The sequence below is a fragment of the Colias croceus genome, chromosome 5 (assembly GCF_905220415.1).
Source record: "Colias croceus chromosome 5, ilColCroc2.1".
Lineage (NCBI taxonomy): Eukaryota > Metazoa > Arthropoda > Insecta > Lepidoptera > Pieridae > Colias > Colias croceus.
In genome coordinates this window covers 2,785,861-2,801,952 of record NC_059541.1, presented here as the reverse complement: position 1 = coordinate 2,801,952, position 16,092 = coordinate 2,785,861, and positions in this window count along the sequence as shown.

Sequence of the window (16,092 nt, the reverse complement as noted above, 5' to 3'; positions counted from 1 at the left end):
AAAGTATCAAATAATATTAAATGTTTACAAGTCACAAGTCTTTTTTATATTTGGATGAAATGATACTGGGATTATTATTTCTTAAATAAAAATATTTGTCTATATGTGTAACCAAAGAGCTTCCTTTGAATATTAATTAAACACAATACATTAAAATGAAAATAAAAAACAGTTCGAGCCATTTTTGCTTCAAGTGTTGTAACAAAATGGCATAAAGTACTCTATTATCCTTTGTATGGCAGCAATGAAATACAGCGACACAGTACAAAGAGTAATGCAGGGCACAAAAGATACACAACAATAAGGAATTGCCAAGACTTGCCGTACTGTGATATTGTAAAATGCAAATATTGAAGTACTCATGCGAAAGGTTTGCCTATGTGGTGATTCCTTAGATGTGATGCTTTGTGCTATTTACTTATGTTAAAGGACGATGAATGATAGGTGTCCAGTGTTGTATTTTGGTATAGAGTGAGTAGGCGTAAAAAAAGGAAAAAAAAAAAACATGTGGCACTCGGGGACTGCCGCGGTAAAGCTATTGCATGCTATGCCTTCAAGACACACCTCCTCCCGTCGGAGTGGGGAGCGTGAGGTTTTTTCGTTACGGAATTTCTCGCGCTCAAGGCCCGCGATAGAAGCTATGCAATAGCTTAAAAAATTAACCTGATTTTCAAACAACAAAATCAGGAAGCCCAAATTTTCTTTCGAATATTTAAAATGATGATATTTTATTAAGTAGGTTGTTAATAAACTTGTTATAGTGAAAATCCTGCGTTATACTCGTGACAGTTTAATGATACTTATTTGGTACACGGGACTATTTGGCGTATCATGCATCAATGTAGATAGGTATCGTTGGCGGAAAATACGTTTTCATTGTTCGTCATGATCGAAATTTCGTCCTGTATAATGAAGTTAAAATTAGCAACAGAGTTGTTGATGACTATGCTTCAATTTGTAAACAGCGAGGCAATAGACTAAGCATTTATCGAAATAAATAAACTCAAAACCAGTTTCTCCAATATTTTGGGGTTTCCACATAAGCATAGGTACGTAAATAAGAATAAATCGTGGCAATAAAGTCACACGCAAACATAAAACGTTTAAAGAAAACGATGATTTATCCCGGCCCGAGGTTTTATTAAAACAAAATTGAGCTTTGACCGTCGCCGAATAAAGAACTCCATCAAATTTATGAACAGATTTGGAACAAAGCCGAAATATTCGCGAAAAAGAAATCCGTCTCGCACATCGTTATTCGATTTCTTCCAAATTTGAAATGAAGAAAAAGCCGTGAAAAGATATGAGCTACAAATTCAGACCCATGTCTTTTTAACCGTCACATGTCTACCAGATTTATACCTATCTAAAAGAAAATGTCTTTGGCGCCGAACGAACGCTTTTATTGAAATTGGCCGCATTACCATAATAATATTAGAGGGATTGGCAGCCATCGGCGAAGTGTAAAATCTTAGTATACTACTCTCTGTTATCTCCTTCAAGTACTGCAATCTACATATATTTCTCTTTCCTCGCCATTGTGAGGAATTCAATTACTAAATCTTTTATATTTCGAGCCTGGTTACGTATCGTTTTAGTATCGGATCTGCTCCTCAGCTCCTCAAGGCAATTCAAGTGTAATTTTAAATATAGAATTTTTATGGATTGTTTGTTTCATTTAGTTATTAGAAGGCTCTACACCTTTTTTAAACACAGGATTTAAAAATAAAAAAGAAAGCAGTATATTTTCATATTGCTCTAGCTTTTTTTATACACATACGTATATAATCATGTTACATATTGCTTATTGGTATGTAATATAATGATTAATGATATTATAATATGTTATGCGAGATATTTTTCATTACTATCAATACGATAAAATTACAATCAGAAATAGTGCTAGTATATTTAATGGAAAATGTATTATTATTTAAATTTTGTACGTTCTCATTAATATTAGTTATATTATGTATAAAATTCATTCGAGATTAATTAAAATAAAATTATAAACCATTCCAAATTATGATATTCATAATCGTTCCTATTTTTACTATTTGATGGTTCTATATTTCTCTAAGAAAATCTAAAAGCAGTTCGCACATTCTGAAGATGGTCTATGGTCACAGAGGACGCCCCATTTTTTACGCAAGAGCTCATAATAAAAGTAATATTCCTCACAAAGAATCGCTTCAAAGGAGAGCCGTTGCAAAGTTTAACTCAAAATATTAAAGAATGGTAATTTCACACAAGAAATATTATTGCATTATGCCGTATAATAGAAGAAAAAATCCTCGAGGAGCACAATGGGACGGGCGGAAAATCACAATACGCTGCAAACACTCCTAAACTATTATAAACATATTTCATAAAAGCCTGGTCCATGTCAAGCGCTCTCCATCCTTCCATTTTTCATAACCAACCGAAAAGGAGCCCGGAAAAAAGAATAAACACAACTTACAAGGGAACAAATGGCGACACTTTACGTGTCCCACAACTTAAACGTCCTTGGAGAAATGGAATCCTAGATAATGTTCCTATTCGTCTCTGCTAAATGCTGTATTATGTGCGCTTTTCAAATGTCCTTCAATGGACGATGAAAATGTGACGTCTTTACAGGAATGATATATTTCGATAAGCTTAATAGTTATTTCTCTTTTATTTTGTCCAATATATGAGTATTATTACAGTAAAGTGTCTTATACATTGTGGTAATATGTAAAAACATACTGTACTTTTGTATAGCTCGGTTTCATGGAATGAAAGAAATATTTATTCATTTCTAACTAAGTATAAAAAAATATTAGATTTTCAAACTAAAACTTAAGCTTAAAAAATAAAAATGCACAAAAAACAGACGTAAGATCTCCAGACATAATGTGGAACTCGATACAATACTTTAAATATTCCACTTTTTCACACGGATTTTCACGTGAAGATAACTCGAGTGAGTCAATTGCTCTTTCCACTGTACGAAGTATGTCGACGCATTTTATCCGATTTTATTTAAAAACGTTTTACCAAGAGAGCTATTTTTCTAACTCGTGTCGTGCATTTTTATTTTTGGATACTTAGTTAATATGATAAGCAACAAAAAGGCAATTTATAAAAGCGCCGAGTTGAAAAGTAAAAGAATAAGAAAGGATATTGTCACTAAATAATTAAAGAGCCGAGCCATTAAGAGAATTACTTAAAAATACAAGCGATGGTCAAACAACAGGGTAGTGGCAACGAAGCCAGAGTCAGATCTTTTGTGAAGGTTGACAAATTAAAAATACAGTCACAATAAGAGGGTTTAGTTCGTCAAATGAGCAATGGAGATAGCTTGGACAGCAAAGTTAAGTTTGTCCGGCGCGTTGTCCGTTTTTGAGACAAAGGAACAATAGCCGACCCGGATATTTGAAAAGTAGGCAAGTCTTTTTAGGACGAAAGCATAGTTTGTGGCTGCGAAGCGGTCGGATTGAGCCTTTCTGAAGATTCAGGTGAAACGGGTGTTGGGTGGCGACGTTATTTATAAAATGGATATTTTCATCTAGTTTCAAATAGTTGTCATTCAAGACGGTTTGCGTGAAGTCTTTACGCTTCCAAGTCCAATTTAATTATTTTAAAGACCTTGACAAGTTTGCAAAGGTATCTTATAATGTAGGTAGGTAGGTATCTTATAATGTAGTAAAAGGTATCTTATAATGAAGCTTTTAAATTAATAACATTAATTCTCTTACTTATAATAATTAATTTATGTCAAATTAGTGTCCAGTAAAAATAATGTTGTGTATAATCTAGATTTGGTTCAGCAAAAACAAGTGTGATATAAATAGAATAAAAGATACAATCAGAAAATACATTTGGTATAAAATAGAGAACTGATTTTATTCATAAAAACATATGGTTGTCGCGTGTGACATAAAAATAATGAGCTTGTCCGAAAAACGACAATCCATTTACAGTACAATGTGTTTTTGCTTTTTATCAGCCAATATCCTCAGCTTGTTAAAGTATCATACGTATATTTATTTGTGATATTAACTCAATTATTATAGTAGTACCTAATTTTGAAAGATATCTTTGATATTTCATAAGTTTTACAACAAAAGTTCTGTATAATATAAAGCACGAGTCGGATTTATAATGTTTCATATCTAATCGCAGTTGAAAATCTTTATGTGGAAAATAATCAGAAATCTTTCATTTTGGTTAGTTATTTTTTGCAAGAAAACAGCTGTGAGATAGTTAGCAAAAAGCGCTGTGCTTAAGCATCCGCAATCAATTACAGATGTTGATGAAGAACTGCGAAGCGCAGAAAGCGCTTGATGTCGATATCTTCTAAGAAGAGTTAGCTATTCTAGGCATGTATATGAAAAGTTAAATGTATTAAAAATACGAAAAAATATCTTAATATTTGGTAAATAGTTGTGATTGAATCTATGATTTATTGTACCTGTTGACAGCAAAATAAATAGCCTATAGTAGAGCCATTTTAATAGGCAACATTTGACAGTTCAACACAATTCAACAACGTAACCTAGTAACGACGACATAGAATAACATGATATTTCGTTTTGTTAGAACTGCACATTTGCTTAACTTTTTTTCAATTACGATTACATATTTATAATAATAATGACCGATACAAGTAATTTTAAGATTTCATTTGACTGATAAACCATCCTAAACATAATAAACAATTTCTGAATTGAAAAACTGACGTCGCTACAATTTTGTGTCAATAAACCTTTTTTCTTTTTAAATACTAGAGACGTTACTCTAAAAATCGAAATCTGACATCTAGAATCGAATGCATTGATTACTTGTGAATAAAAATCATCATAAATTAATAAATTCGATTGACAAATGTTTCAAATCCGTATCGATTAATACATTTTAATCGATGTTTTTAAGCAGGTTACCTCTCTTCGAAGATAAAATTGATAGACGTCAAATGTTGCCTATTAAATTGGCTCAACTTATAGCACGCAGATATGAATATAAAAAATACATGTTCTTTCTGACACTAAAGTTGTGTATAATATTGGGTGAATATTTATTTTATCTTAACAGATAATATAATGTCTATTTTAAATGTAAATAAAAACGTTTCTTATTTATTACTAGCTTTTACCCGCGACTTAGTCAGCATTAGATAGTTTTTTTTAACAGTAGTATGAAAAAACCTGAGCTGTACTTTTATGTACGTATATTTGAATTGTGCCGAGATGTTATGGGGCCATATTAAGTGTGATAGTCATAGGTTAGGTTAGATTAGGTTAATACAATATCATAAGTAGAAGATAAGTTACTGCTTAGAGTATCTATAACATATTACAGTAGTATAGAGCGAGCGTACAGCAGCAGACCTTAAGAAATATACGAAAGCAGGACATAGTAATCGTAATGGGTGACCTGAATGCTAAAGTGGGCAGCTACAACTTAAATTGTGAAAAACACATGGGCAAACACGGTCTTGGTACGCGAAACGACAACGGGGAAAGATTTGTCGAATTCTGCCAAAACCATAACCTTGTTATAGGTGGCACCCTCTTTCCGCATAAAGATGTCCACAAATACTCTTGGGTATCCCCTGACGGCACGACCCGAAACCAAATCGACCATCTCGCGATAAGCCGCACATGGCGCTCCTCTCTCTTAGACGTCCGAAATAGACGTGGTGCTGATATCGACAGCGATCACCTACTGATGATAGCTAAAGTTAGACTAAAGGTAGCCACAGTGAAACGTTCATCTAATGCTAGTAAGCTCGGACGGAGGTACGATGTGAGCAAATTGAAGGAACCTGAGGTCCGTCGCAAGTTTGCACTAGAACTACGCAACCGCTTTTCTGGACTTACAATAGATGCAAACAATATTGACGATTCGTGGAACCACATCAAGACGGCATACCAAGCAACAAGCTCATCTATCTTAGGTCATCGAACAAGAAAGCGTGATGAATGGATTTCTCGCGATACCTGGGACCTAATTGACGCCCGGCGAGAACTGCACCTGAAAATCCTAGCATCATGCGATGACAATGAACGGGCCCCCCTCAGAGACAATTACCGTCAACTTCGGAGAAGCATCTACCGCAGTACCCGAAGGGATAGAAGGAACTGGGCGAATGGAATAGCCGAACAAGCACAACTAGCCGCTGACACTGGAAACCTGAGGGATCTATACTGTGCCACGAAAACTCTTTCTGGCAAACACGGCACGAGAAAAAGGGCACTGCGTGATAAGGATGGTCGACTTATTACAACCTCTGAAGGCCAACTTGCCCGCTGGCGAGAACATTTCATGGATGTATTCCACTCCCCATCAACCGATTGTTGTCAAGACCCGCCACGTACAACTATGGCATCCCAGCTCCTGGATATTGACACGGCTAGTCCGTCGAAAGAAGAAGTAAAAAAGGCTATTCTCTCCTTAAAGGACAACAAAGCCCCGGGAATCGATCTCCTAAGCGCGGAAATGTTAAAGGCTGACATTGAAGTCTCTGTCAAGGCGCTTATGCCTCTTCTGGAGAGAATTTGGGCTTCTGAAGAACTGCCTGAGGATTGGAATAAGGGTCTTCTGATTACTGTCCCGAAGAAAGGGGACCTCAGTCTATGTAACAATTGGAGGGGTATCACTTTGCTCTCTACACCATCTAAGGTTCTTACCAGGATATTACTAAATAGATTGATAAAAGCTGTAGAACCTATCCTGCGAAGAGAACAGGCTGGATTTCGCCCTCATCGCTCATGTACGGACCAGATCAACACTTTAAGAAATCATACTGGAGGAAGCATCAGAATGGCAACGTGAGATTTATCTCACATTCGTTGACTTCGAAAAAGCTTTCGACACAGTGAAATGGTCCAGCATCTGGTGCCGACTCACCGAAATAGGCGTTCCAGATAAAATAATAAACTTGCTGAGAGCTATCTACAAGCGTTACGTATGTAAGGTCACACATGACGGACTTATCTCGGATGACATTGGTGTGAGTGCAGGTGTGAGACAGGGTTGTTTACTATCCCCCTTGCTTTTCCTGGTGGTACTAGATGGCATAATGCATAAAGTCAACGAAGGTAAGCGACGCGGTATAGAGTGGGGGTTGACCGACCAATTGGACGACCTAGACTACGCTGATGACCTGTGTCTGCTCAGTCACAAACACGTTGACATGCAGTCCAAGCTTGATGACCTTCAACGTGAAGCTGCCGTTTGCGGACTAAAAATTAACACCCTAAAGACCCAGGAAATGCGCACTGAGGGGAGAAATCCTCAACCACTGACTTTAGGCCCACAACAAATAAAGCGTGTCCAGCAATTTACATACCTCGGCAGTATTGTGTCTAATTCCGGTGGTACCGAAGAGGACATCACTTCGAGAATCGCCAAAGCTAGGGCAACCTTCGCGCAGCTGCGACCCATTTGGCAATCTGAGAAACTAACGCGTGGAGTGAAATTTAGAATATTTCGCTCCAACGTTAAGAGTGTCCTTTTATATGGGAGTGAAACGTGGAGGGTGACCAAAGATATCACGCATAGAATCCAGGTCTTCGTCAACCGATGCCTCCGTCAAATACTGCGAATCCACTGGCCAGACAAGATATCCAACGACAATCTGTTGGAACGTTGCCATGAAACTCCCATATCCCGTCAAATCTTACGTCGAAAATGGACTTGGATCGGCCACACCCTCAGAAGGAATACTTCACATGTACCTAGGCAAGCCCTGGAATGGACTCCGCAAGGAAAAAGGAAGCGTGGCCGTCCGAGACAATCCTGGCGACGCTCGGTGGCGGCGGAGGCTAAGGCGATCGGGTTGACGTGGCAGGAGGTGAAGAGCGTAGCCCAAGACAGAACGCGATGGCGGCGCACTGTAGACGCCCTCTGCCCCACATAGGGGCCACAGGACATTAAGTCAAGTAAGTCATAGAGCGAGCGTATTGCACAAATTGCTTAAGTAATGTAAATAAATATGTTTTCTAAATAAATTTTATGTTCAATATGATAATTTCCTAGACTATGTAATGTAATTTTTAAATTTATTTGTGAAGTGAATAAAGTTGTATGTCTTCCGTATGAATATTTCTTGTATTAATAATTTTAAGTACTTTAAAAAAATATGTTTAATTGGAATATCAGAAAATCGTGTGGATTATTTTTTAAATAATAAATCCAATAATAATAATAAGACATTGATCATTTGTAGGCAATAGAGAGCCAATCCTGTGATAAATCTGTCCTTGAATTGTAAAAGTAGGTGAAAATCCAGGCATAACAACTTCATTGTCTACTCCGAAAGATGTCATTTGGAAACACGAATTATATTTTCATATACGGCTCAAAAATCGCCGTGATTCATTGTTGTCATAAAATAAAAGATTTTAGAGGTTCTTCTGGCTCGCCAAGTAATGGGAGTGATACTTTACCACCAGAACAACACATGCCGGGAGTTTCGTCTTTCCATTTTAGTGCTTCACAATGTGTGCACTTTTTATCTATCCGACCAATGAGAACTAATCGATGATTAATGTAATCAATCATAGGGTCATAATCAAAAGCTGCGTCTTGAAATGCATCCCATGTATTACGTGTAAAAGCAGTTCTTCTTTGTGCCTGACGTTCAGCGTTCAAAGTACGCCGTCTTTGTGATTCATCATGGGACTCTGACACAATTAGTGATGCATGTCGCTCAGCGTCTAAAAGTCTTCGTGCCTGTCTTTCATCTTCAGTTTCAGCGGCTCTTTGAGTTGTGTGCCGCTCAGCATCTAAATATCTACGCGTTTCACTCTGAAGTTCAGTCTGAGAAGCTCTATGAGCCCTATGGCGCTCAGCATCTAAAATACGTCGTATTTGAATCTGCTCTTCAGTCTCAAAAGCTCTATGAGCCCTATGGCGCTCAGCATCTAAAATACGTCGTATTTGACTCTGCTCTTCAGTCTCAAAAGCTCTGTGAGCCCTATGGCTCTCAGTATCTAAAGCCAAACGGGTTTGGGTCTGTTCTTCGGACTCTTGGCTTCTAGCTATTTTCGCAGCTCGAGCTCTGCTAGAACTACGCGCTAGATTAGATCTACGTTTTCCAGGCATATTAGCGTATACTTCTTTTTACAGGTCTTAACCTGATTACACCAAAAATGCTTTCAAGAATAAATATTATTTTCACAATAAATGTCATAGAAATTAATACCCAGAATATATATTATGTTCTGTGATTAATACATGCCAAAACTTTGTTTACGTTTGATTGAAATAAACAATTGTGTAAAACCTCCTAAATTGAAGTATCTGCTTCTCATATAAAGTGATGTGAACTGGATACTATTCTATTTGGTAGGTTTATACATCAAAATTATAATCACATTATAGTCGAGCCAATTTAATAGGCAACATTTGACGTCTATCAATTTTATCTTCGAAGAGAGGTAACTTGCTTAAAAACATCGATTAAAGTGAATTAATCGATACGGACTTGAAACATTTGTCAATCGAATAATTTATTAATTTATGAAGATTTTTATTCACAAGTAATCAATGCATTCGATTCTAGATGTCAGATTTCGATTTTTAGAGTAACATCTCTGGTATTTAAAAAGAAAAAAGGTTTATTGACACAAAATTGTAGCGACGTCAGTTCTTCAATTCAGAAATTGTTTATTATGTTTAGAATGGTTTATCAGTAAAATGAAATCTTAAAATTACTTGTATCGGTCATTATTATTATAAATATGTAATCGTAATTGAAAAAAGTTAAGCAAATGTGCAGTTCTAACAAAACGAAATATCATGTTATTCTATGTCGTCGTTACTAGGTTACGTTGTTGAATTTTGTTGAACTGTCAAATGTTGCCTATTAAAATGGCTCTACTATAAGATTATAATGTGTTTTGACGGTTTTGACAGAATCTATGCCATCACAGCCGTCAAAATATTGTTTTCTTTCTTAGGCTGTGTCCGCATATTTCACCGCGCGGATTTTATTCTTGCGATTTAAATTGCGATTTTTGTCAGTTGAAATCTTGATAAGTAAGTGTAAAAATTTAAAATGGGTCAAAATCGAGTCTATAGTAGTCGGTTACATGCTAACATACAGCTGAAGCTAATAAAAGCGTATTAAAATGAATGGATCTTCTCAATAGCGTCGTTGCACGATTGATCAAAACGCGCGGTTTTTTTTTGCAGAGCGGACATAATATTCATACTAATTTCATACTACAGAAAAGGTTGCGCGAAAATAATTCGCACCGCTTCCATGTGTTACAGAATTGCGGAAAAAATCCGCGCTGAAAAAGCCTTATCTATCTTGGTAAAATTTGGTAAAATGGGAATTCGTCATTTTCCCGGGGTAAAAAGTAGCCTATGTCCTTTCTCGGGTATCAAAATATCTCCATACCAAATTTCATGGAAATTGGTTCAGTAGTTTAGGCGTGATTGAGTAACAGACAGACAGACAGACAGAGTTACTTTCGCATTTATAATATTAGTATGGATAGGTGTGCGTGTATGAACATAAAAAATGCTTATTTATACAATTATAAAATATAAACCGCACTCGCTTGTTTCTTCCCAAAACGTTACTGAGCGCGATCAATATTTATGTAATATAAAGCACTGAATAATCATTTACCAGTGTTCTTTCACTTAATGTCCACTTCATAATGCTTTTACTCTTAATGGATCTGAAACGTTAGATAAGCTGACATTCGATAGACCTTAATGCTAAGGAATAAGAATCATTATTTACTCGAGTTTGAGTTTCGTGGGAAGATTTTAATGGATCGAAATTATCTATTTTTTTTAACGATTGTCGTCTTGTGGTGTTCATTTTTTTGGTTTGAAATTGAAAGGTTTTAAACGGCATTATTTTGGCATCAATTGAGCCATACTTGAGTTAAGGGGTACCTCTTTATTCCAGGTCAGCGTTAAAGAAATACAATAACAATATTTTATACATATTACATACAATATTTTTTTTTCTTTCTTTTACATATTCAGCCACCCGCGCATTATATATCTATCCTTTACGTTAGGTGGCCTGGAAGAAATCGCTTTTGAGGGATAAGGTCACCTTTTGTACTTTACCTCGAATCTGTACAACTATATATTATATACTGTAATGTTAAATGGTGTGGTACAATAAATGGTTAAATAAATAAATAAATAACAATATTATGTTATTATGCAACTTACAAAGAGGGGTGAAGATATACCTACTTTTTCTTGTTCATATCCTTTAATCCTATTCAAATCCTCCGCAATACATTCTCTAAAGTGGATGCTTATGGGTGGGGGTGTATAAAAAAGTTTTTTGTAGCTTAGTATATAATGGCATGAATGAAAATGAAAGTATTTTTCAGTAAAGGCTATTGCATTACTATTTAGCATGCCATACCAATTGCCCTTAGGATCCAAATAAACAAATTGATATGATAGAATCAATATTCAGTTATAGTAATTTCAAATTATTATGCTTTTTAATATATGAATTCCTAGAAGTAAACTAATGATAATAGAAAAATGTGCAATTCATACTCCCAACGCCCGCCGCAATGAGACTGAAAAATAAAATAACAAAAGGTAACATTCTTGAAGAACGTTTCGCTTCAATTTGAAAAACTGCAATTATTTTATCCTCGTAATTAACACAAACATGTTTTCCTTTAACACATTTAAAGTGAAAATCTTTAAAGTGAACTAGCAAGTCGTGTATCTTACAAAATAAATGATTCGAGAAAGGAATCGTTACAGCCTGGCCTACGTCGTCAGGCAGGAAATATGTCTTGGTCTAGACGTTCTTAAATCACTAGACCAACGGCGCGTGACTTGGCTCCGCCAGTTTCTAGCTCTTAAATATTTCAGTCTTCGCTAAGCCAACGAATTCTCACAATCAACTGTTTAGTTGCACAATAGTTTATGGTATACATACGAATATATATAGTAGGTAGGTAAAGGGTATTTTCCTTGAAAATTTGTTTAGTAATATCATATTACGTACTATTTTGTGTAGTCATAACACATAACGCTCAGGAAAAATATCATTTAAATGTTATGATTTTGACTACTTTTTACCCGTCAAGTCTATATACTATTTCTATTTCCTTAAAGAAGAATCCATTAGTGATTGCAAAACAAGGTAAAATAGGAGATAGAAGTACCATGCTTGCTTCTTATACTGTCCTTTACCTTATCCTACGATTAAGAGAGCGGCTGTTTGCAAAGCTTTTAATTCCGGCAAGTGTCCTTAAAAATAAATGCCTCCCGTGGAACGTAAATTAAACAGTGATGGCTCAAATATGGCACGGCAACGGTTAATTTCCTTGGAGATTATTGTAAGGAATAATGGAGACGGATAATGGACTGTTTGATATCGACATTTATTAGTCGGAGTATCTTGAGTTGTTTATCTTAAGCAGCGGCGGTATTAAAGTGGCCCTAGGTGGTTAGCGTATTACGAGGCGGTTGATGACCTTTTTGTGATGTTTTACAAAGTACATCTATACTAATATTATAAAACTGAAGAGTATGTTTGTTTGAACGTGCTAATCTCAGGAACTACTGATCCGATTTGAAAAATTCTTTCGGTATTAGATAGCCCATTTATCGAGAAAGGCTATAGGCTATATATCATCGCGCTAAGACCAACTGGAGCGGAACAGTGAAATCGAAAATCACAGCTAGTTTTGAATATTAGGGTACTTAAAAATATTTAATTAAAAAAAAGAAACATGAACACAATCATAACTTATTTTATATTAAATTTAAGCACATCATAGTATACACATCAAATGTATTATGAATTGTCTTAACTTTAATTTACGATCAATGTTATGTTTTCATCCAAAAAAAATGTTATATGAGGCTCCTACAAAGCCTAGGGCGGGTTCTTGCCACCCCGTTAGGCCACCTCTAGGTTAAACAAACTGCAAACACTTCTTGAATGTAAAGTGAAATTTAACAGGGTTGTACACACACTTCTATCTATTCAAAACGTTTGATTTAATTGCATACATTTACCCGAACCTACATGGTGTGTATAAAGCCTAATGAAGGAAGGCACACAATAAAGGGTACCGATAGATATAGAGTTCATGGTCAATAATCTAAAATGGGATACTATATATATTACACAATAAAAGTTACACATTGCTATGGCATTCATTAATATTTCTAGATCTTCGAATCATGTCAATTATGATCTCAGCATTGACATGATTCGTAGATCATGTCATCAAATATTGTATTTCTTTTTTCCACCTCACGTTTATTCCTCTACCATCTACCCTAATCTTAAGCTATTTTTTCCAATTTGTATGCGCCTAAATAGAACATAGCAATCCTAAATAGAAATCATCCCATAAATGCTACAGGCAATCTATAACCATTACATATATTCTATCAATAACCGTTCGCATACACTATGGGTCAGTGTATTTATTCGGAACACGTACGGAAGGCATCTAGGTTCGCACATGCTCTTGGTTGAACAGTCGGCGTCTTGAAATACAATGCGCCGTAAAGAATTCAAACTATTACATTATCGGTGAAATTAATAAGACAAAGTTAAAAAAATAGTTAAAAAAAAGTATTAAACCATTTTGTTATGCCGTGTTAGTGTCACCATTTATAAAACAAGAACAGCTAATCTAATTTTAATGATATTGATTGCTTTGTCACCTTTTCTTAGTATGATACGTACTTTAAAAATATCCACCTGTTTCAAGCTTAGATAAGCAGCTAGAAAAGCTATTTAAAAGCAAAAATATAGTTTTGCCTACTAATAAGGATGGAAGTGGACACAAAAAAGGAGCATCAGCTATGACTTAGTATGATGTCGCGTGATAGTGTGAAAGTTTACATTCGTTATTTCGTATACGGTTGATATTTTTAAACTTACCCGTAGTTGAAATTATTTCTTTCACTAGCTTCGTTTATATAAAGTGTGTTGCCTATTTGGCTTTAGACAGAATAGTAGCGCCAGTAATAATTATTAACTGATATGAATTTTGTGAATAAACTTTAGTTGTGACATCGTAAAAAAAATCAACTGTGTAAATTTTAAACATAACTAACTTTATTTGAATTTCGATAAAAATTGCTTTAAACTTTTGTAGGAGTCTCCACAAATATACCTAAATAATCTTCACGTATTCATTCTAGAGCCAAGAATCTAGACATTATCGAACACATTGTATGTAGTATGTTCAGCATGGCCCAGGTCAGTGACCCTCGGACTCGTATATACGTATCGTATTTAATATTTCGATATTGAATAGCATATCGCCGATAAGATTCCCGTCACGTAGCCGCTGTCTTAGCATCTGGACTGTTCTGTAACACGCCGTATCTCTGTTTGTTTCCAACTGCACTAGTTTTAACTCTTATTCCCTCCTACGTGACTCTCGTGCTAAATGATATTTGATATAACTTCATTGTTGCTATAAAATTTTCAGTATCATGTCAGTTGTTAAAGTAATATTGTTAACTGGATCCTGCTTTGGACAGGTTGATTTTATCTTTCTTGAAAGCTTTTGTCGTGTTTCGCAGTATGTTATTATGTTATACAGCGACTTGAACGTTTTCCAGGAAGATTATTAATGGAACTTTTAATATCACTTAAACATTAATTACGGCGTATTTTTTGAATAGCTTTTCAATAGCTTTCGGTATTATGTGGATATTTTTGTCCGTAGTTCTGTCGGGAAAAAGGAAATAAATTACCATTTCATTACGTAATAATTTATTCTCTTTAATAATAAATGTAAAACGCATGTAATGAGCTTTGTTCGCCTCCAGCGCGAAAATGATTACACGGCAAAAATGCATTATACAGAGGTGTTGTATCGGTGAAATATCTGGGATCAAATTACAAAAAAAGCGGTGAAAATTGCCGTCGGGCCTAACAAAGTCAAGCTGAAAGTTAGGCCCGTTACAGGCACCCAGTTGCTATCCGTTGCTCCGGAGTTTTTAATTTTATTCCGCAGCCACTTGCGGCAAACCTCGTTACAAGTTTAAATTGGCATTTCTCGGAGTAATAGTTAGACGCCATTGGATAACTTCCTCTGTCTCCTTCACTTGTTGGTAATTCTTATTTAAAATGTATGAGTTTGAGGCTTGTTTGGTGTGCAGGATCGGTATATGCTGTGGCTGAATGTTTTATGTATCGGAACTAGCCAAGTGTCGGTGGACGGCAAATATTTGAACAGTAATCTCTTTGGGATTGTGTGGCTATTTCATACCTGAGCTGTGTGTAATGGTAGAGATCCGAATTTAATTTAATAATTTAAATCAAGTAGACTTTATACTAAATTGTATGTGCTTACCAATTTAGGCAAAATTGGTTGGGAGTAAATTTATCAACAGCCAACTTATCATAACCATTTCCAAAAATATAATACCTATATTAAAATATAATACTTATCTTAAAAAGAAGCCTAATCTGAAATGTGTTTACATATTAAAGATGTAATAAAAATATATTCTCAGATAAAATATATACCTAATAATGCTATTGAATAAAAAATATATATTACGTACGTATTAGAGTACTTAGGATGTAATACTCTTAGGATATAGAGATAATCTTCAATCTCAGTACGAAATTACACAATATAATATAATTTCTTGATAGTATACTTCTGTTTTATCCACATTCCTTTGGTAATATCACGTTAGCTACGGTATTCCGCAGTTACGTTAAATTATCTTCGTCAAATAGAAGGCAGAGCTAATGCTATAATATCATTTGGATTTTAGATAAACGTAGTTTGATTTGTTCGCGGAAATATAATTTTAAATGTTGAATGTATTACACATAAAAAATAAATAATAATATTATATGCACATACAAATATATATTTTTATACCACTTAAATACACCCAAGTAAATGTAGCGTCTCTATATTAATTTTGTATCTCTTCATTTTATTCACTATTTATCCTCGCTAAATTTGTTGGTAACTTGAGGTCAAAAAAATCAATTTGATTCTAATTTTGTGTGATATATTTTATAATTTATGACCTATCAAACAACTAGCGGTTCGCCCCGACTTCGCCCGTGGTACCTACATGTTTATGTTTTTATTTCATAAAAACTATCCTATCTCTCAA